The 22,162-nt window shown below is 40.0% G+C and overlaps 1 protein-coding gene across 4 annotated transcripts in view; it reads right to left on the minus strand.

Annotated features, from left to right (window-relative positions):
- LOC135702951 (E3 ubiquitin-protein ligase RNF19B-like) overlaps positions 1–8,286 on the minus strand; it is a 208,901-nt gene extending 200,615 nt beyond the window's left edge. For all 4 annotated transcript variants that reach the window (XM_065224023.1, XM_065224022.1, XM_065224025.1 and 1 more), the window contains exon 1: positions 7,732–8,286. The gene's annotated coding sequence lies outside the window, so the exon portion shown is untranslated. The remainder of the gene's footprint in view (positions 1–7,731) is intronic.
- Between the last annotated feature and the right edge of the window lie 13,876 nt (positions 8,287–22,162).

Raw genomic sequence — 22,162 nt, forward strand, 5'->3', positions numbered from 1 at the left:
ATTCAACAATGCCTGCAAGCGTTTTTTTCAATGACGTTGAATCGTCGATAGGCGGGGAGAAATGTGAGCTTTTTGCTCTTCATTTTTCGTCGGTTTTTGCCGCAGAATCCATCACCTCGACTGAACTTGTCTCGGCTGTTTCGGATGTGCCTTCAAACCTTGTTGACATAAACACTTTTGAAATAACGCCCGTTATGGTAACTAATGCCGCCAAGAAAATGAAATGTACCTTCTCGCCTGGACCAGATGGCATTCCTTCTGCAGTGTATTGTCGTACCATTAGAGCGCTTGTTGAACCGCTTTACAGGATCTTCAACAAATCTTTTGTAGAGTCGAAATTTCCTGCAATCTGGAAAGAGTCATTTATGGTTCCGGTACACAAGAAAGGAGATAAACGTGACGTTAAAAACTACAGAGGAATTACTAATCTCTCTGCAGCATCAAAACTGTTTGAGATAATTGTGAGTGGTTTCATTCTTGAGCACACCAAATGCTATATCTCTAGTGACCAACATGGCTTCATGCCTGGACGATCAGTTACCACAAATCTTCTAGATTTTACCACGACATGTTTTGAGCAACTGGAAAATGGGGCACAAATAGACGTCATCTACACTGATCTAAAAGCAGCGTTTGATACGATCAACCATGACATTATGTTAGCAAAGCTATCCAAACTCGGTGCGTCGGACCGTTTGACTTCGTGGTTGTGCTCCTACTTGACTGACAGGTCTCTGCGAGTGAAACTCGATTCCAGTACTTCCTCGTATTTCACGAACTCGTCAGGTATACCACAGGGTAGCAATCTTGGCCCGTTGCTGTTTGTGTTATACATCAACGACGCACTTCTTCTACTTGGAGATGGCTGTAAGCTTGCGTATGCCGATGACCTAAAGCTGTACTTCGTGATGCGGACTGCTGAGGATTGCATTCGTCTTCAATCGGTATTGGATCTGTTCGTTGATTGGTGTTGTCGGAATAAGCTTACCCTCAGCATTCCTAAATGTATGGTAACGTCGTATTACCGCATCAGGCAGCCGATTGTTTTTGACTATGCCATCAACGGTGTGGTTCTTCAAAGAACCGACCAGTTCAGCGATCTTGGTGTTCTACTGGACCATAAGTTGACGTTCAACCTCCACCGCTCTGCTCTGATCACAAAGGCGAATCGCCAGCTAGGTTTTGTGTCGAAAATATCGAAGGACTTCATTGACCCACACTGCCTGAAAGCTCTCTATTGCTCACTTGTGCGACCAATTCTGGAAAATGCCTCCTTGGTCTGGTTTCCTCATCAGTTGACTTGGAGCTTGAGGATCGAAAGTGTTCAGCGCAAGTTTATCAGGATAGCATTACGTAATCTACCATGGCGTGATCCGCAAAATCTCCCGCCGTATTCTGATCGCTGCAATCTGCTGAGCTTGGATACTCTGGAATGCCGACGGAAAAATCAGCAAGCAGTTTTTGTTGCCAAGCTATTGAATGGTGAGGTCGACTGCTCGAGGCTTCTCTCGCTGTTGGATATCCGAGTACCACCGAGAACATTACGAAGTGATACCTTTCTCCAACCGCGGTACCATCGAACGGCGTTAGGTTACAACGAACCACTAACAACTATGATGCGTACCTTTACAGCTGTCGAAGAATTATTCGAATTTGGGGAATCTTCATCTCGCTTTTTGGCACGGATTAGAAACACTTGAATTGTTTTAGCTTTAAGGTTGTTTCATGTAGACAATAGTCCGATGAATAAAATTAAATAATAATAATAATAATAATAATAACTTTTCTCGTGGTTTTAGAAAAAAAAATCTCAAAATAATGATTTATTTCAAAGTTCGAGTGGTAGTAAACGTCATTTTAACTGCTCGAATTAAGTGGTTAATTGTTTATATGTGCAAAATTTCATAATCGGTTCAGTGGTTATTGAGATGTCATCGAAACAAGAAGAAAATCGCAGAAGAATTTTGGGCGCTGTCATGGAAAATCCGACTGCGACCATGAGATGGATCGGAAGACAACTGGGAATCACCCATACTACAACCCCACGGCGGCCAAATCCCGTGCAAGGAAGCTGTATCGAGAGTGGTTAACGAAACCGATGTGTGAGGTTATGGATGACGAAACCTACATCAAGGCAGACGCAAAGCAGATACCGGGGCTGGAGTTCTACGTTGCCAAATCACGGTTTGATGTTCCGGAAGACATAAGGAAGAAGAAAGTGGACAAATTCAGCCTACTAAGAATTTTTTAGAGCTTCAGAGAGGTTCGGAGATCTACTGAGACATTTGTTGAGCTTCAGCGTAGTTCGTAGATTTTGAGAACAGAACTAGAAAACTTCAGAAAATTTTACAGAAATTAAAAGAAATTCAGAAAAATTCTCAAGTGAGATATAAACGATAATAGAAATTTTCAAAACTTCAAGCAAGCTAAAATATTTTCAGATCAATTTGTAAAACTATAAGCGAAATTTTTAAAATCTTTTGTGAAATCCGCAGAACTTCAGACAAGTCCAAGAATCTACAGTGAAATGTAAAGAATTTCACAGAAGTTTGGAGATCTACTGAAAAATTATTGAACATCAGAAATGTTCGTAGATTTTCAGAACAAAACTACAGAATTTTGAAAAAAATTACAGAACTTCTGAAAAAATCGCAAGAATGGTCATAGATCTTCAGATAAATTTGAAGACCTTCAAGAAAGTGTGCAGATTTTCTGATACATTTTTAAAATTGAATGGATTTTTTGAAATTTGAATGGTTATTCAGTGAAATTTGCAGAACTTCAGGGGAGTTTTTTTTTTAATATTTATAGGGAAATTTGTAGGTTTTGAGAGAGCCAACAAAAGTACTTCAATCCAAAAAACAAATCGCAGCGAAGTACGAAAGTCCAAGATTTTGCAAAACTCCATGGAAGTTGGAAATGGATAGATCTGAAAAACTTCAGAGAAGGCCGTAGATCTTAAGAGCAGTCTGTAGAGCTTCAGGAAGTTCGTACAGTTTTAGAAAAAAATTGCAAAGCTTCAGCGAATCTCATAGAAGTTCAGGAAAGTTCGCCGATCTTTAGAAGTATTTACACAAGTTTAGAAAAATTCGTAAATCTTCTGAGAAATTTTGAAAACTTCAGCGATGTTCAAATATTTTCAGATTGGGGGTTTCAGATAAATCTGCAGAACTTTATGGAAATCCAAGAATCCACAAAGAAATTTACAGAACGTTAGAGAGGTTTGGAAATCTACTGATAAATTAATTGAACTTCAGGGCAGTTCGTAGATCTTCAGATCACAAATACAGTACTTCAGAAAACTTAACAGAATTTTAAAGAAATTTTAGGAACTTCGGAAAAGTTCAGAGAGTAGATCGTAAATCTGCAGATGTTTAAATAAATTTTCAAAATTTTATTGCGGTTCTTCGATGTTAAGAGAAATTTACAGAGCTTCATGGAAGGTCGCTGATCTTTAGAGATATTTGCACAACTTCAGAAAAAAATAGTAGATCTTCAGAGAACTTCCTAAATCTTCCGGGAAGCTCAAAAATTTTTGGGTAAACTTTTAATACTTTAGGGAATTGTGTAGATGTTCGGAGATATTTGCAGATATTCATTGAATCATGAAAATTTACACAGAAAATTAAAAAGCTTTCGAGAAGTGTGCACAGATTATATGATATTTAGTGAACATCAGAGATAATTGTTGATCTTTAAGGATCCTAAATCTGCAGGGATTCAGGAACTTTGTAGATTTTTAGAGAAATTTGCAGAACTTCTGAAGAACACACAGAACTTCAAAGAAATCCACAGAACTACCGAGAAATTTGTAGATCTTCAGGAAAGTTTGTTGATCTCTGAAGATATATTACCAGAGAACAGAAAATAAACTTCAGGGACGTCCGAAAGTCTTTAGAGAAACATGCAGAATTGAGTTCTTAACAAAAATTTTTTCATAACTCAAGGAATCATTTAGATCTATAGAGTACTTTACCCACTACCTTGTCGAAAAATGGTATCGACATCCTGGCGAAGTTTTGAAATCCTTTTTCATCTTCATATCGCAGTTCTTGAAGGACAAGCTTACCCAGATCCCTGCCGGTGTTCCCCCTGAGCAACCATATCCTACTCCACAAAGTTCATATCCTCCTTCTTATTTTATTTAAAATAATAAAAGCAAATACGCCTGTCGAAGCTAGAGCAATTTTCCGGTAATTCATGATGGAAATAATTACTTTTGATTCCTGGTACAGTTTTGTTTTGTAATCAAAATTGACAGTTCTTTCGATAAAACAGCAAAAAAAAGTTATCTTCCATTTAATTCCACTTAATTAATTTTGGTATCCATGACAGATACGTATTTCGACTACAATGTGCAGTCTTCATCAGTGTCATTCCCACTAAAGAACTTATCAAAATCTAACCCCCTTAAATACTAAAGGAGAAAAATCTAGTAGTCGAAATACGTATCTGTCATGGATACCAAAATTAATTAAGTGGAATTAAATGGAAGATAACCTTTTTTTGCTGTTTTATTTAAGCATTCCGCTATAAACCCAATTTCATTATTTCATTAGTTCTTTCGACATGTGCAAGCAGTGTGAACACCAGCAAACAGGGCTGTTCGAGAGTGTGTCGAATGTAAATTCGAGCAGATTTTTCATTATTGAGGCGATCAAAATCAGATAGTCTAAACGGACCTTATAAACGATTCATTATATTGCTAATTCACAGATATGTAACATATGCCGTGGAGATACAAAGAGAAAGTCAACGGAGATAATCTGTCAATGTTACTTAGGACCTAATGCAATGTTCAGCTTGAATTCTCGTTTTTCATCAAAAGACTAACTCTTTCGACTGAAGTGTAATAAAGAATATCCGTCAAACACTGCCGAAAACATTTTTCAAACAAAATAGTGTCCAAATCTAGAGATAACTCATCCTTTCATCAATCACGACCAGTCAATTGTTGCTTGTTCCTACTGCTGCTATTGCTGTTCACCACGCCGTCCGAAGCGAAAATGAGCTAATGTCATACAGCAGCGCTCTTTTATATCTTTTCAGGTTAAAGCAGAATGATGTGCAACCAAGTGGTATGAAAGCTACAAAGACTCCTCCCATTATGAGTAGTTTGCTATCAAGTAGCGACACTGGCTATTTTCCTTTTGTGTACACGGCGTATGTATGTGTATAAACCAAAATTTGAGTTTAGTTTACTCATAATCGCCAAAAGTGCAGGAACTCAGCGATGAGTAAATTTGTCTCATAATTTCCTGTGGAAAACATTTAAAAACCTGCCAGAAAATAAGGAAATTGATGAAAATTTTAATCAGTCTCGGAGTAGTACCAATAGACTGAGTGAATCCAATGTTTACTTTTCTCAAATTCGGGAATTTTTCCCTGGAAAATCCTGGGAAAACATGAGGCTAATTTACTCATCGCTGAGTTCCTGCACTTTATTTCTTATTTCTGAGATAACTAAACTCAAATTTGGGTCGATCTCATTCGCCGTGATATCACCTAGAAAGATATCGGCGCCGGTGGTTAGCGTGATTACCTCTCACCCCAGCAGGCCTGGGTCTAATCTCAGTCGGCGCCACCGGCATGTTCTAAGGCATAACACCTCTAGTCACGCCTTCCTTCGGAAAGTAAAGCCGTTGGTCCCCGGTTGAGTTGATCGGTTGATTGGTAGGGTCCAGGTGTGGGAGCTGCCTCTCTGGCGTCGGTAGCATTGGAGCTCAGTACGGAAAACAAATCTCGCGTCCCTTTTCAATAGGTCCTATCTACATTGATCGATTCTCTTCATCGACACTTTCTTTCGTAAATAACTCGGCTTCACAAATGTTTCCTGCCGTCTTCGTCGAATTAGATGCTAGATTGTTGCTTCTTCCATCGAAAATATCCGGCCGTGGCGATTCAAAGTTGATCAAGGTTGATCAAAATAATTTGTACCCCTGCTTCCACTTTGATTACATGAGCATTTTGTGTGATCGTTGGTTCTGAATATGGACAAACAGGCAGATGAATTCTATTCCTACTCTTTACTGTAATAAGCTTGGTGGCCCTGAAAAGAGCCGTTTTGTTGCCAAAGTTGGTGATGATTTAACCTCCGAAACCAAACAGAGTGCGTCTCTGTCACATAAAAACGTAGATGACATCCATGGCCGCTTACGCTTGGCGTGTTTAGTGTAGGTGACAGCATAACGGAATCTCATTTTTCAGGAACACCTCCAGCACACCTCGTAAATCAGACCGGAGATACGTCAGACACCGCCACGGCGAGCCAGACGACGGATGGATGGTTATCTCGAAGAATTTGCGTTTGGTTCTGAATATGGCGATGAGTGTGCAAAATATTAAACAATTCCATCCTCCCTATTCGCACGCGCCCAAGGATCGGAGGCGAATGCCACTTCGACTTGTTTCGTCTACTTACTACTCTCTGACGACTGTGCTGGGGAAGCAGCATATGCATGTAGGTAATTGGTGGAATTGTTAGTTAATTCGACGCTTTTGGACAATGCTGGACATTTACCAGTTTTTCAATAGTTCTTGTTGAAAATCAACATTCGGAAGCATATCGATGCGTAGCCATATTTCTGATCGATTGGTGATAAAATTATTGAAATTGGACCAGGGGCAGCTGAGTTATTAACGTTCAAAATCTTTCTTAATTTGTTACATGTTCCATTTTTGGTTTTCACAAAGTGTACCCCCATATAGAAATCAAAGACGTAGTTCTACGTCAAAAATCAAATCATCAGGAAAATTCTTCCTAACCCGTTCTGTCATTCTACCGTCAGTGCAGCATGCTGGCTCAATATCTAAGCTAACTCTTATTACTGCTCGCAGAAAGAAAAAAAAAATCGGTGAAATACCAACTTGTACAAAGCAATGGAATTGTTAATTAGATAGAAGATAACCGAAGAAACGACAGCCCCCTCGTCGCACATTCCAGTATCAAACATCATGAATCTATGCATCGGTAAGTTAGCGACGCCAACAGCGGTAGATTTAACATGGATTTCCATTCCAACTGAGAACAACAACAACGAGAGCCAGGTTTGGTCGAAGGACGCGTAACAAGTGCAAACTGTAAACAAAGAACGCCCCGTAGCATAGAAATGGAAAAACCACCTCCACCTTGAGCGAGTGCGCCTCAAGTTGACGGGCACAGGAAATCGAGGAAACCTTAGAAACCTTGAAACTTACTCGGACCGGTTCGAGGCATCGTCGGGAAATCGATAGCCTCCTCGATGTGCTGCTGAACACGAAGCTGGAGGAACAGCAGCACCATTTTTAAGACAATCAGTCGATTGCGGTTTCGGATCTCCCCCGACCGAACAAACGATAGGGAGAAAGCAGAAGCAGATTCGGGGAGGACAACGACGATGATAATGATGGCACCATCCGTCGATCTGGTCCCCGCGCGCTCTCTATAAATAGACCCTCTTTTATAGCACTCTGCTCTGCGATGCTCTATACTCCGGGGATAGATATTTAGCAGTTGCGATGGATTTTCAGGCATTTTTTCCGTCACTTTTCCTGCCCCTGATTCGCACGTCTTTCTTGTTCGTTCTGTTCTGTCTGGTTTGATTCATACCATTTTCTCCATCTTGGCACCACTCGCGTGTCGCGTAGCTCCCCAGGAATACCGATCTGTCAACTGGTTTCCTCTTCCTACCACCCCTCCCCCCTCCCCCTACCGATCTCCGTTGAAATCGAAAACCAAATCGACATTCTTACCTGTTTTGTATCTGGATGGAATCTCGCTCAACAACTCCACCGGAAGTCTGCGTCTATTCACCGTTCAGAAAATCCAATGGGGGTTTTTCTCCCTCCCTTATTTCACTCAGCAGTCACTGAGACCTTGATCTCACTACTTCTTCGAAAACTCCAACTCAAGGCTATTTTCCTGATCCGAACCAAAGCTTCACCAGCACATAATTTCCGTCATCACAAAGCAAGCCAAAAAAAAACACACATCCAGCTGGAATTTCAACTCCACTTTTGACAGATCCCAGTGTACCCCATCTCACTGTCACAAAGCTCTTCTCAACGCAATCCTGGTAAAATCGCCAGAAATCACAACGTTTTTGCAACTTTAACCCGGCAGTAGATCCGGAATGACCACTATCGAGCACAGTGAAATGAAAAAAAAAAACGCAGCAAGGCTACACCACTAGCCACTATCAACTACTCTGGTGAGTGAAGCAGCAAACCGAGAGTCGTGAATGACGACGGATGGTACGGAGAAAATACGCACCTTATTCGCACTACCGACGACCGCCGCGATACTTTTCGCACAAACACACACCGACTACTGACTACTGCGTCCGCGAGCGCACGTGAACACGCAAACTGAAAACCACTCAACCACCACCGAGCTGGAGCCAGTGTTGCCACATTTTTGACGTAGGACTACGTCTTTGATTTCTATATGGGGGTACACTTTGTGAAAACCGAAAATGGAACATGTAACAAATTAAGAAAGATTTTGAACGTTAATAACTCAGCTGCCCCTTGTCCAATTTCAATAATTTTATCACGAATCGATCAGAAATATGGCTACGCATTTATAAAAACGCTTCCAAATGTTGATTTTCAACAAGAAACTATTGAAAAACTGGTAAATGTTCAGCCTTGTCCAAAAGCGTCGAATTAACTAACAAATCCACCAATTACCTACATGCATATGCTGCTTCCCCAGCACAGTCGTCAGAGAGTAGTAAGTAGACGAAACAAGTCGAAGTGGCATTCGCCTCCGATCCTCGGGCGCGTGCGAATAGGGAGGATGGAATTGTTTAATATTTTGCACGCTCATCGCCATATTCAGAACCAAACGCAAATTCTTCGAGATAACCACCATCCGTCGTCTGGCTCGCCGTGGCGGTGTCTGACGTATCTCCGGTCTGATTTACGAGGTGTGCTGGAGGTGTTCCTGAAAAATGAGATTCCGTTATGCTGTCACCTACACTAAACACGCCAAGCGTAAGCGGCCATGGATGTCATCTACGTTTTGATTAGACAGAGACGCACTCTGTTTGGTTTCGGAGGTTAAATCATCACCAACTTTGGCAACAAAACGGCTCTTTTCAGGGCCACCAAGCTTATTAAAGTAAAAAGTAGGAATAGAATTCATCTGCCTGTTTGTCCATATTCAGAACCACCGACCACACAAAATGCTCATGTGATCAAACTGGAAGCAGGGATACAAATTGTTTTGATCAACCTTGATCAACTTTGAATCGCCACGGCCGGATATTTTCGATGGAAGAAGCATTAATCTAGCATCTAATTCGACGAAGACGGCAGGAAACATTTCTGGATCAACAATAGAATAGGGCCCATCAGCATTTGTAAACAAACCGTTCCAAAGTCTCATAAATCGAAGGCCGCTCACACAAACCAACACCAACATCTTGTAGGTAGAAGTTTCCCATATCCAATTGTGGTTTTGGTTTGTGTGGGTGGCCTTCGCTTTGTGAGTAAAGGGCTTTGGAACGGTTTGTTTACAAATGCTGATGGGCTCTTTTCTATTATTGATCCAGATTTGTGAAGCCGAGTTATTTACGAAAGAGAGTGTCGATGAAGAGAATCGATCAATGTAGATAGGACCCATTGAAAAGTGACGCGAGATTTGTTTTCCGTACTGAGCTCCAATGCTACCGACGCCAGGGAGGCAGCTCCCAGAGATGTTATGCCTTAGAGCATGCCGATGGCGCCGACTGAGATTGGACCCAGGCCTGCTGGGGTGAGAGGTAATCACGCTAACCATAGACGCCGATATCTATCACGGCGAATGAGAACGACCCAAATTTGAGTTTAGTTATCTCAGAAATAAGAAATAAAGTGCAGGAACTCAGCGATGAGTAAATTTGCCTCATGTTTTCCCAGGTTTTTCCAGGGAAAAATTCCTGAATTTGAGAAAAGTAAAGATTGGATTCACTCAGTCTATTGGCACTACTCCGAGACTGAATAAAATTTTCGTCAATCTCCTCATTTTCTGGCAGATTTTTTAGGTTTTCTACACGAAATCATGAGACAAATTTACTCATCGCTGAGTTCCTGCACTTTTGGCGATTATGAGTGAACTAAACTCAAATTTGGGTCGTTCTCATTCGCCGTGTACGCAAAAAGAAAATATCCAGTGTCGCTACTTGATAGCAAACTACTCATAATGGGAGGAGTCTTTGTAGCTTTTATACCACTTGGTTGCACATCATTCTGCTTTAACCTAAAAAAATAAAGCAGCGCTGCTGTCTGGTATCAGCTCATTTTCGCTTCGGACGGCGTGGTCAGCAATAGCAGCAGTAGGTCGTGGCTGGTCGTGGCAAAGGAGGTGCCAATCGTCATCGCAAAGTCTTCGAGGTAACCACCATCCATCGTTTGGCTCGCCGTGGCAGTGTCTGACGTATCTCCGGTTTGATCTACGAGGTGTGCTGAAGGTGTTCGTGGAAAATTAGGTCCGTGATGCTGTCACCTACTCTAAACACGCCAAACGTAAGTGGCTATGGATGTCCTCTTCAATAAAACGGCCCTTTTCAGGGCCATCAAGCTTACATCAGTAAAGAGTTGGAATAGAATTTATCTGTGCTTGTTTGTCCATATTCAGAACCACAAGCCCCCAACGATCACACAAACTTGGAAGCAGGGGTGCAAGTGATTTTGATTGATTCTAGTAATCAACTTTCTTTTTGAAAAAGATTACTACAAATTTGGATCGCCTACAATTCAAAAACGGAAAGAGCTGAGATAATAGATATTTCAGGCATAACATTTGATAACGGCTCAAAAGCATTTATAAACAAACCTTCTAAGGCCCTTTACACGCGAACCAAAGTACGCCCACGCAAACCAACAACATCACCGCATAGGGGCAACTATCACCTTTCCGAAAGTGGTATTGGTTTGCGTGGGCGTACTTAAGTTCGCGTGTAAAGGGGCTTAGAAAGTTTGTTTACAAATGCTTTTGTGCCGTTATCAAATGTTATGCCTGATTTGATCAATTAAAAGAACTTAATGCTCTTCACATTTATTCCGCCCACTAGCGGTCCTACGTCAAGCTTCCGTTCTTGCCCCTAGGCACAGACCCTTCTACTTTTTTTTTTCAAATTTCAATCTGTATTTTCATCGCAAAAAATCTTTTTAATCTGTATCTGGCTGTCAAAAATCTGTATAATTTCTTAATTATTGTCATAGTTCGGATTTTGGTAAATCTTCATTACGTTCATACATAATTCAGAAAGAGTTTCTTCAAAGGTAAGGAGCTTGAAAAACGACAAAAGATGCTTTCTAAAGAATTTGCCTATACAGTGACTCTCAACAACTCGATAATGAAGGGACCATTGAGTTATAGAAAAACAATTCCTTATAAAGTCGGTACTATAGCAGCCATGAAATTCATGTTTCTATGGTTCAATATTTCGATGTTGTGGACACCGAGTTGTGGAGAAGTGACTTTATTTTTAAAAAAAATCTAGAAACCAACAACCTTGATATTTTAAGTGTTTTGTATTATTTCTACAAGTCTGAAAAAAACAAATGTTAATTTGATTTTTTTTTTCAACTCCGTTAATCATCATTCAGTTTTAACTCAAAACTTTTACTGGAAGTTAAGCCGATTTGCATACATTACTAACTTTTTCTAATATGACGCTATTTGAACATCAAAATATCCAGTTGACTCTTCGAGTCACAGACTGCAATAAATTAGTTTGTGAGTTTGCTTGTTTTCCTATTTAAAAAAAAAATTAATTACCCATCGTATATGTCACTATGTAACATGGTTAAATAAAATAAAAATAAAGTGGAACTAATATCCCAACAAGAAATCAAAATTAAGAACATCTGCATATCAGAAGTTTATTCAAAATAATCGAAGATTATACAATGATATTTTATTTAGTGAAAAATACGATTTGGGTTCGATGCTCATAAAGTGAATTCAAGCTGGTCAATAGGAAGAAACGAAATAACTAGGGGAAAAGTTGGCTTCGGCAATACCTTAACCTATTATCGTCAGGGGGGTAAACAAAGTCCTAGAGCACTCAAATTTGGCCAATAGTTGCTCTGAAACACAATGTATCCACAGGCCAAAATTGAGCTCTCGTTGTTTACCCCCCTGACGATAATAGGTTAAGGTATTGCCGAAGAGAACTTTTCCCCTATATAAAAAAAATATTCCTTTTATTAAAAAAAAAAATCTGTAAAATCTGTAATCTGTATAAAAATATTGAAAAAATCTGTATGATTACAGATAAATCTATATATGTGGCATCACTGCCTGGAGCCTTCGCGCTATTTCAAAACTACCCAAATTTGGGTTAAAGTCCACTCAGATCGGTCGAAACTGAACCTACCCAAAAATGGGTAAACTGTGTTTGAAGTGACAAGTTGACAAATGAAGAACATCGACATGAATCCGATCGACATTTTTCATTTGTCAATTTGTCACTCCTAACACAGTTTACCCATTTTTGGGTAGGGTTAGTTTCGACCGATCTGGGTGGATTATACGCAAATTTAGGAAGTTTTGAAATAGCGTATTGAGCTGAGGCTAGATTACCGAGGTGAAGCAATCGGTTAAGTGTGGGTGAAACCGAGGGGCACGCAATAACCTTTAACTCCTACGCAAGCCTTTTTTAAGTACAATAATTACAGTTAGCTACATGATTAATTACTTTAATTACGAGCGTCGGAAATGTTTTCATTTAATTACTTTTAAGTACAAATTTCAGTTTTAATTACAAGTCGCATAAATTAAGTACATTAACTCCATTAATGTACAACAAGAAATGTACTTAAATTTCCCCCAGCGTACCGTTAGACCCTTTCGTTATTGGCCCGTGAAACAAAAATTTCACAGGCCCTTTTGCTACGTTAAGGATAATGTCAGCTCTGATAGATTGTATCGCTACCGCTGTTATGACTTCAGAATAGACCCTATAAACATACATCTCCCGGGACCTAAGAGGAAATCTACGTTGGTGATTGGTGCCAATTCACATGCAACGATCGGTTCGTGATTGGAAATGTAGTCGGATTTCAATACTGCCGAGGTGTTGGCAGGGCAATGAACTATATCCTGGATCACGCCCCTGTCAAAGCACCGGAGAATGCGACAATGAAAGGAATGTTTGTTTGTGCTACCTGGTTCAACCTAAGAACTAACGAATTAAATTTGGTGGATGCGAACGAAACCAGAATTACAAAAATTATGTTAACCTTTGCGTGCCTAACGTCTAAATTTGTATAGATTTCAAAATTCAATTAGCTATAAAAACATAATTTCTCAATATTTTTCTTTACAACAAATTGAATTTTGTCTTGAATCTATTGAAGTTTATGAATACATCTTAAAATATTTTGATCAATTCATGGTTCCTGAGTTATATCGGTTCCCGTTGGGGTCACTTTTGGTCGGCATTCGGCTTTTTTGTTCTGTAATAAGTATACACACGATAAACATCATGTTTTTTCTCTCAAACGATGTAATTGGACCAGTGGCAGCTATTTCGATGGTTCACAATCACATTGGGCATCCCGGAAATGTTCCGGTGCCCCGGAAAGTGGCCAATTCTCAACAAGAACCAAAACCCATCATGCGACATATCAAACTTCATGATTTTACAAATCTTGGCCAGTAATGGCCTTATTGAAAGTCCATGGTCACACTAGCCCTTCCGGGAATGTTCCGGTGCTCCCGGGGAAGTGGCCAATTCTCAACAAGAACGAAACCCATCGTGCGACATATCAAACTTCATGATTTTACAAATCTTGGCCAGTAATAGACTTATTGAAAGTCCCTGGTCACACTAGCCCTTCCGGGAATGTTCCGGTGCCCCCGGGGAAGTGGCCGATTCTCAACAAGAACGAAACCCATCGTGCGACATATCAAACTTCATTATTTTACAAATCTTCGCCAGTAATGGTCTTATTGAGAGTCCATGGTCACACTAGCCTTCCCAGACATGCTCCGGTGCCCCCGGAGAAGTGGTCAATTCTCAACAAGAACCAAAAACCCAAACTTTGGCTGGTAATGGCCTTAATGAGACTCGACGGTCACACTAGCCCTCTCGGGCATGTTCCTGTGTCCCCGGGCAAACTTCAAACTTCATGATTCTGACGGCTAATAATGGTCTTAGACAGTCCACAGCCCCATTTAATTGTCCCCCCCCCCCCGGGTAGATATCCAACTCCCAATAAGAACCAGAACCCCTCGTGTGACATATCAAACTTCATTATTTTACGAAAATCCGTCGGTAATGACCATATTAAGAGTTCAAATTTGCTATCCCAGACAGCTGAACGGACACTGGAGCTGGTGAATACTTTGGACATTCACACGTCTTCCCAGCAAGGATAACTTGAGTGTGTCAAGTTGATCGGTAACGATCATTTCGTGTCCTGTGCATATGGGACTCATCCTTTCCTATCGGTTTGGAGTTCTGCCCATAGTATTGTTTAGTTGACCCATGGAAAGATGAGCAATGGGGAGGCGATAATACAATATACAAATAAAAGCACACAATTGGTTTAAATCATCTTAGTGTCTGCAACCAAAACCTGATTATATTTTTTTTGTCAATGAACTCTGCCTTAAATCTGTTAATTATTATTAGTATAATAATATTAAGTTTGAAAGAAATATTGAAATAATCGAAGAATTCACGCGCAACATCAGAAAATTAGTGCAAATGCAAATACATCTTCCATTGAATCTGTTAATTCAGGCACAAGCTAATATCATCATCTGTCGAACTGTGCTGCAAGCATGGCTTAAAATTCGAACATTTTTTGATCGGGAGGAAATTTGCTCGAGGAATTGCTTGAATTTAAGGAAACGTAAAATTTGAAGACTTGTCGTCACAACTAAGTGATTCCCATTTCATTTGTACGGCAATCACGGCCCTCATTATGAGTATCACTTCCTTTTCACTGTATATTGTCGCTAGAGTTGTAAACCGATATAACCCACTCGTGACAATCGATTTTATTCTAGTTCTGCATTAAAGCGCATTATTCAACGAATACAGTGCACTAGATACGACATTATGTTGAACGTACAAAACGAAAGTGAAATCGATTGTGGATTATTTCAGTTTCCAACTCTAGCATGGTGCTCCAAGAAATTTAGTATAAGTATTCGCAGAATTGGTCATGTTTGTAGTCTAGTAAAACATTAATATGCGTATTTCAGGGTGTAAGAAGAATTTTTGAATAAATTAATTCATTCGAGTATGTGTTAAGGGTTTTCTTCAACTTTTTTAAATAGTTCAAGAATAAGGATTTGGGTACGTTTTTAATTACATATGTGTAGCTTTAATTACATTTATTACAGAAAATTAATTTTTAATTACATTAATTACGTAATCAAATTGAACTACATGTTTAAATTACAGTAATTACACTGGCACTGCTTTGATTACGCGAAATTAATTTTAATTACATGACATACTTAATTTTCATTTTTAATTACTTAATTACATAGTTAAACACCTTGTACTTTAAATCCAACGCAGTCAAAAAGGCTATTGCGTGCCCTTCGGGTGAAACCCCTGTAAGATATAAGCAATTAGTGACGTCACTAATTGCGTTTACGTTGATTTTTTGGTGTACTTAACAACCCTTGTTCACGATCTGTATAACCTATCTCTGTACTCATTGGAGCTACACGCTAACTTGAAAGTACTCATTAATGAGTAAAAAAAGACCCATTTTGAAGAAAAGTGGCTTAACTCATTAATTATTAAACAATTTTACCCATTAATGAGTATCTGTTACCCATTAATGATTAGCAATTACTCATTAATGGGTAACAGATACTCATTAATAGGTAAAAAATTTACTCATATAATGAGTTAAGCCACTTTTCTTCAAAATGGGTCTTTTTGAACCATTAATGGGTACTTTCAAGTTAGCGTGTAAGCGCTGTTCTGGATGCAATGACTGTATTACAAAGGTACAACAATCGGTTGAGGTGTATGAGTCTCACGCTATTTCAAAACTACCCAAATTTGGGTATAATCCACCCAGATCAGTCAAAACTGAACCTACTCAAAAATGGGTAAACTGTGTTGGGAGTTGCAATTTGACAAATGAACAACATCGACATTAGAGTCGGTGTATAATGAGTCACGCCAAGAAAATAACCGTTGAACTCGCATCACGGTTATCGAAAGATTCCCTTTATCTTAACTTGGCAACAGAGGACTTCTACCACAAACGAAGTTACAGACGACTAACTGGCGAAGAAATCCATTAAAATAATGTCACAAACGAAGTGACAGACGACTTACTGGCGAAGAAATCCATTAAAATAATGTGGTTCACTGTAATAGAATTTTCTTGGAAGCTTGTGCCATCATCCACCAGATGGGTTAGTTTTTTTGTTTTGATTTGAACAAAGTTGATTTTGTGTACAATGATTCTTTGACAGTGTGCAAAGAGTGCGTATCATTTTGTCATTTTTTTATGCATTTCAGTTTTGAGTAGAGTGAAAGAGATAAAACCAACAATAGTACCAAAACATTCTAGTACATTTGGTGAAAATGCTAGTTCAATCCAGTAGTAGCAACAATCAATACGAAACTAACGATTTTAAATTGGCTCACCACTTTAGTAGCCTATTGGTCCCAAGCAAACGATTAACGTACCCTATTCTAGTTGAAATTCTATTACTACACTATGTTTGTTTTGATTCGCTATGAAAGTTTGACAGATAACATCAGGGGTGTGTGGATTCATGCAGAACATGCAGGGGTGAGTGAAATAGCTTGGGACCGTTGTTCTGGTACTGAGTGAGCCAAAAATAATAATGATTTTCTTCGGGACCCAGTGGTCTTAGAGTTACCTCTATGGTAGTAGCATAGAGGTAACTCTAAGACCACTGGGTCCCGAAGAAAATCATTATTATTTTTGGCTCACTCAGTACCAGAACAACGGTCCCAAGCAGTCCCAAGCTATTTCACTCACCTCTGCATGTTCTGCATGAATCCACACACCCCTGATGTTATCTGTCAAACTTTCAAAGCGAATCAAAACAAACATTGCGTAGTACTAGAATTTAGACTAGAATAGGGTACGTTAATCGTTTGCTTGGGACCAATAGGCTACTAAGGCTCTGAACCATTTGGTGGATTATTTTAACTTTTGGTTAAAATTTGACAGATGAAAAGTTATCGATTAACCCTGCTATCCGAGCGTGGTTACTTCTGACAGACAAGAAGTTAAATTTTGACGACCGTGGCTCGGAAACCGGTCGATCGACAGCACGGGGATTTTCGAACATAAGAAATAACTTTCGAAATGTCACTTTTAACCACGAGTTAAATTTAACTCGGCAAATGGTTCACAGCCTAAGGCTCTGAACAATTTGGTGGATTATTTTAACTTTTGGTTAAAATTTGACAGATGAAAAGTTATCGATTAACCCTGCTATCCGAGCGTGGTTACTTCTGACAGACAAGAAGTTAAATTTTGACGACCGTGGCTCGGAAACCGGTCGATCGACAGCACGGGGATTTTCGAACATAAGAAATAACTTTCGAAATGTCACTTTTAACCACGAGTTAAATTTAACTCGGCAAATGGTTCACAGCCTAAATAGTTCTTGGCGCAGGATAAAATTTTTGCGGTTTTCGTCCTTTTATCCCCGAAGGAGCTCCTGCAGAGCGGTTGAGGATAATAATTATTAATTCAGTGCCAACATTTCAAAGAGGCGTAATTGCTTTTGTAAACAATGACTTTAGCCGGCAATTTCTCGCGAATGAAATCTTACCTCTCCAAAATTACAATGCTAGTTGGTAGAGGAGACATTCCTCTACATGCTGGTATAATTATTTTTCATGAGTGAGCTTTTATTCGCGAAAAATCGACGGCTAAAGTCATTGTTTACAAATGCAATTACGCCCCTTTGAAATGTTGGCACTGAATTATTAATTGTGAAAGGGAGCTTCCTCCGTTTTGTTGTTTTTATGCTGCAGTTGAAAGTTAGCGGCGTATTTATTTTGGCTTGATGACCATCAACGTATCGGAGTGTCGTAATCTACGAGTAGCAAGGTACGAACACCTCCCGATCCATGTCGATAAGTCAATGCTAATGTTCCACCCAAGCCACATACGCACCCAAGCCGAGAATCGTCTTCGATAGGGCCAAAGGACCACTCCTACAAATAAGGTTAATGTTCCGTTCCACCTACACTGCGGCAACCGCAACCGACATGGCAAGACGTGCCCCTATAATGACCTGTGTTGCCGAAGTAATTGATACCAAAAATCGTTATCGAAGATGAAGGAAAGAACCGACCTTGTCCTCCTCTACATATATGTTCTATAGTTGTTTGTTAGACGACTAAAATTAACTTAAACCGTCTGCTTTTGAACTATCGAACTCAATGATCGATCCGGAAACCAGGAATGAACCGCAAACATTCCAAACGAGCGATACATCGAAACAGGAAGATGTTGCTGCAGCTGCTGATGATGATGGTGATGATGAAGACGACGACGATGTTCTAATTAACAGTCAATAAAATTAAAGTGCCAGTCGGAAGCAGCACGTTTCTAAAATGTCTCGTCGAAGTTGTGTATCACTCGAACAATCCCCCTTATTCTGCGAGTCACGTGACTCTCTCTCAAAGGTGAGGTGACAATTGTCACCTCACTGGTGACAGAGAGTCACGTGACTCGCAGAATAAGGGGGAATAACCATAGAGGTAACTCTAAGACTAGAAGGTCCCGAAATAACGTGCTCAACTTTTTGGCTCAGCTCTGGTACTCTCTTCGGTCCCAAGCTAATCGATTCACCCCTCGAAACATAGGAAAAACCAATAACCCCTCATTTTATCTGTCAAACTTTCATAGCGAATCAAAACAAACATTGCGTAGTACTAGAATTTCGACTAGAATGGGGTACGTTAATCGTTTGCTTGGGACCAATAGGCTAGTCAAGTAGTGAGCCAATTTAAAATCGTTAGTTTCGTATTGATTGTTGGAATAACTCCGCAGGTGAAAGACGTCAAATTTATTTCGATTTTGAACCCGGTCTCGAACCTGCCGTTTCCGTGTCGATACCGATCGGTCGTTAGTCTAAAGCTAGCCTATAAGTTTCTATCCCACAGCTCGTTCTCTACCAGGAGAGCGGGAAGGACCACGACGGGGAGAAACCACATTCGGACCGACCACTGATACCCATGTTCGCCATTGCCACTCTGATGTTGCTGCTGCCGGTTATTTTGCTAATAAATCAAGCTGAACAATGCATTAGGTCCTAAGTAACATTGATCGATTCTCTTCGTCGACTTTCTCTTTCGTAAATAACTTTATCACATAACCGTTTATTGATGTGTTTGTCGTATTAGATGCTAGACAAAAGCTTCTTTTATCGATCTGTGTGCTGAAAATACCGGGGAATGTCTTTACATGACCGTGGTGATGCAAAGAAAAATTCAACGTAGAGAATCTGTCAATGTTACGCAATGTTCAGCTTGAAATCACTAATTCAATTACATAAACCCACTTCATCTGGCCCGTTTCAATCGGATGGTGGGGGAATGGGGGTTGAATGCGAGAGGCTCCCAAACATACAAACTTTGCTCTTTCATTATCACGACGTTCGTATGCATAATCTAGTGTGACGTAACGTTGGATCATGCGTAAGAACACCGTGAGAACGAAGGAGTCGTCTACATTCTTTCTGCCGCACCTATAGTACCGCACACGGTTCCCGCGCTGACTGTTCCTTAATTTCTCACTCTAATCAAAATTTCCTTCGATGAGTGAGAAAACAGCACCCCGTCAACGCGAGTGAGAACGCGAGCTGCCAGATCATTGCACACAAAACCAACTTGAATTAATTCAAATCAAAAATACTAGCGAACCTGGCGGTAAGCGGCGGAAAGTGGTCTAAAATTCTATTGGAAGATTGCCGTAAAAGCTCAACGCAGATGTCGCCACTGCATGATGATGATAATGTTGACAGACTGCATATAAAATTCGTGAAAATTAGCGTTAAATCATAATTTTCATCAAGCCTGTGTAAAATCCTTACAATATAACATTTGAATTGAAGAAGAAAACGTTTTTACGATCAGACTGATGTGCATCTTTGACTTTTCCAGTTGAACTTTTATAAGATATATTAATTTCATTTCGCGGCTCCATCAATGCTGCATCGTAAATATGATGTAAACAGAAGTAAATTGCTCAATTACTCAAAATAAAGATGATTTGTCATCTTGTTATCACTTTGAATACCATCTAGCACCATTTTATAGTATGGTACGTGTTGAGTAAAGCAAGTTCCGGTGCGTTTTCCGTCGAAAATTGTGAGTATCAATATGTTTGCTTAAAAACGGCCAAAATGAACATTTATTGAATATTGGCGTCCTATACAACCAATTCTCTATTATCACCAGCATGATACAACCTTTCCTAAGTAAATTCACTTAATTTCCACTTTCATCTTAGTGGAAATCGCACATATTCGCCTTTTTTCGAAAAATGCAGCTGCGCAGGAGGTAACCTCTCCCTGTGGGTGCAAACTTGTTATGGATAATTTGCCATGAAAACATCTCCGATCCGTACCGAAATAATAACAAATAGTTTTCAAACACGTTTTCTTACACGATTCAAGCAAATGTTTCCACGGGAAATTATTAGTTTTTCTTTATGGACCGATTTGCCCCAAAAAGCATCTGTTTTACTTGGAAAATTTGGAAACTATCCTCCTTCTAGTAGTTCTCACTTCGAAATGTAGGTGGCGAAAGCTTGGAAAAGTTTCACTGCAAGACGCCAATTACAGAGAACCACCTTATTTTAATTAATTTCTTCGGAGAAAGTCGTCTGGTAACTTCGTTTGTGGTCAAAAAGGTTCAGCCGATTAACACTGAGTTCATTCGTGACGTCACGCTGCAGTACCTAATTCAACGTCTCTGGCCCAGACCTTATATAAATGTCATTGCATACGATTCAGATACAGATTAGTTTTTCGTAGAGTCGGTGTATACACCGACTCTAGTTTTTCGTTGTTAGTTGAGGTTGATACGTGCGTATACTTAAAAAATGGACCCCAGCCAATTAATTATATGATTTGAGTAGTAGCTATACTGAACATCCGAGAGATGTCGCCCCTTCAGTGGTAGGAAAATCATTTTTGCAGTATGGAGAATATCAGAAAATCAACGATTTGTGGCTAAACATGCTTTCACAGAAGGAAACAAATAAACGAGTGTTTACCTTATCACCATTGACGAGTGCACGGATGGATTTGAGTTCACTCACTCGACAAAAAGTGACACAACAGCGGGGCCCTGTTTACTAAAAATGAACACATGGGTAATACTCACGTAACATTTGAAACGGGTCTATCAACTTATGTACACAAAACTTGTTAAGTCTTTTTCGCGCGAACCGAATACGCTCACGTTAACTAACAACACCATCGTGCAGAGGAAATGCTCCCCTTCCCGATAGTGCTCTTGGTTTGCGTGGGCGTACTTCGGTTCTCGTGAAAAGGACCTAGCAAATTATTTACAAAAGTTGATAGGCCCTTTTCAAATGTTACGTGAGCATTATTCATGTGTTCATTTTTAGTAAACAGGGCCCCGCTGTTGTGTCACTTTTTGTCGAGTGAGTGAACTCAAATCCATCCGTGCACTCGTCAATAGTAATGTACTCGTGCAATTTTAGAGCATCTAAAACTGCCCATAAAGACGGTAATAAATAAAAACTGAAAATTTTCATGCATTTCCAAATGGTTTCCTACCATTCCCATACATTCGAAAGTGAATGGCCCTCTGGATGTGGATGATGTCAAAAACAACAAAACATGATTAATTCCAAACCTTCCTGGAGCATCAAACCAAACTTTTCCAACAGCTGATGCAACCGATGCAACAGCAACAGCCACTCCCGTTCCCGCTGCCAAGGCCGCTCTCCTTCGAAGGCAACATGGAGGAAAACTTTGACTTTTTCGCCCAGAGCTGGACAGATTATTCCAAGGCGATCGGAATGGATCGCTGGCCATCGGGGTGGCGCGCCATAAGTGTAAGCTTGCTCTTGGCTGTCATCGCTGTACCTGTTAAGAACTACAACCTCTCAGCGAACGAACTGGAATCCCCAGAAACCGCTCTTCGTGCCATCAAGGCCAAAGTGGTTACCAACCGGAACGTAA

Source organism: Ochlerotatus camptorhynchus, unplaced genomic scaffold (genome assembly GCF_037179485.1).
Source record: "Ochlerotatus camptorhynchus isolate MF236.1 unplaced genomic scaffold, CSIRO-AGI_Acam_v1.1 ptg000203l, whole genome shotgun sequence".
NCBI lineage: Eukaryota > Metazoa > Arthropoda > Insecta > Diptera > Culicidae > Ochlerotatus > Ochlerotatus camptorhynchus.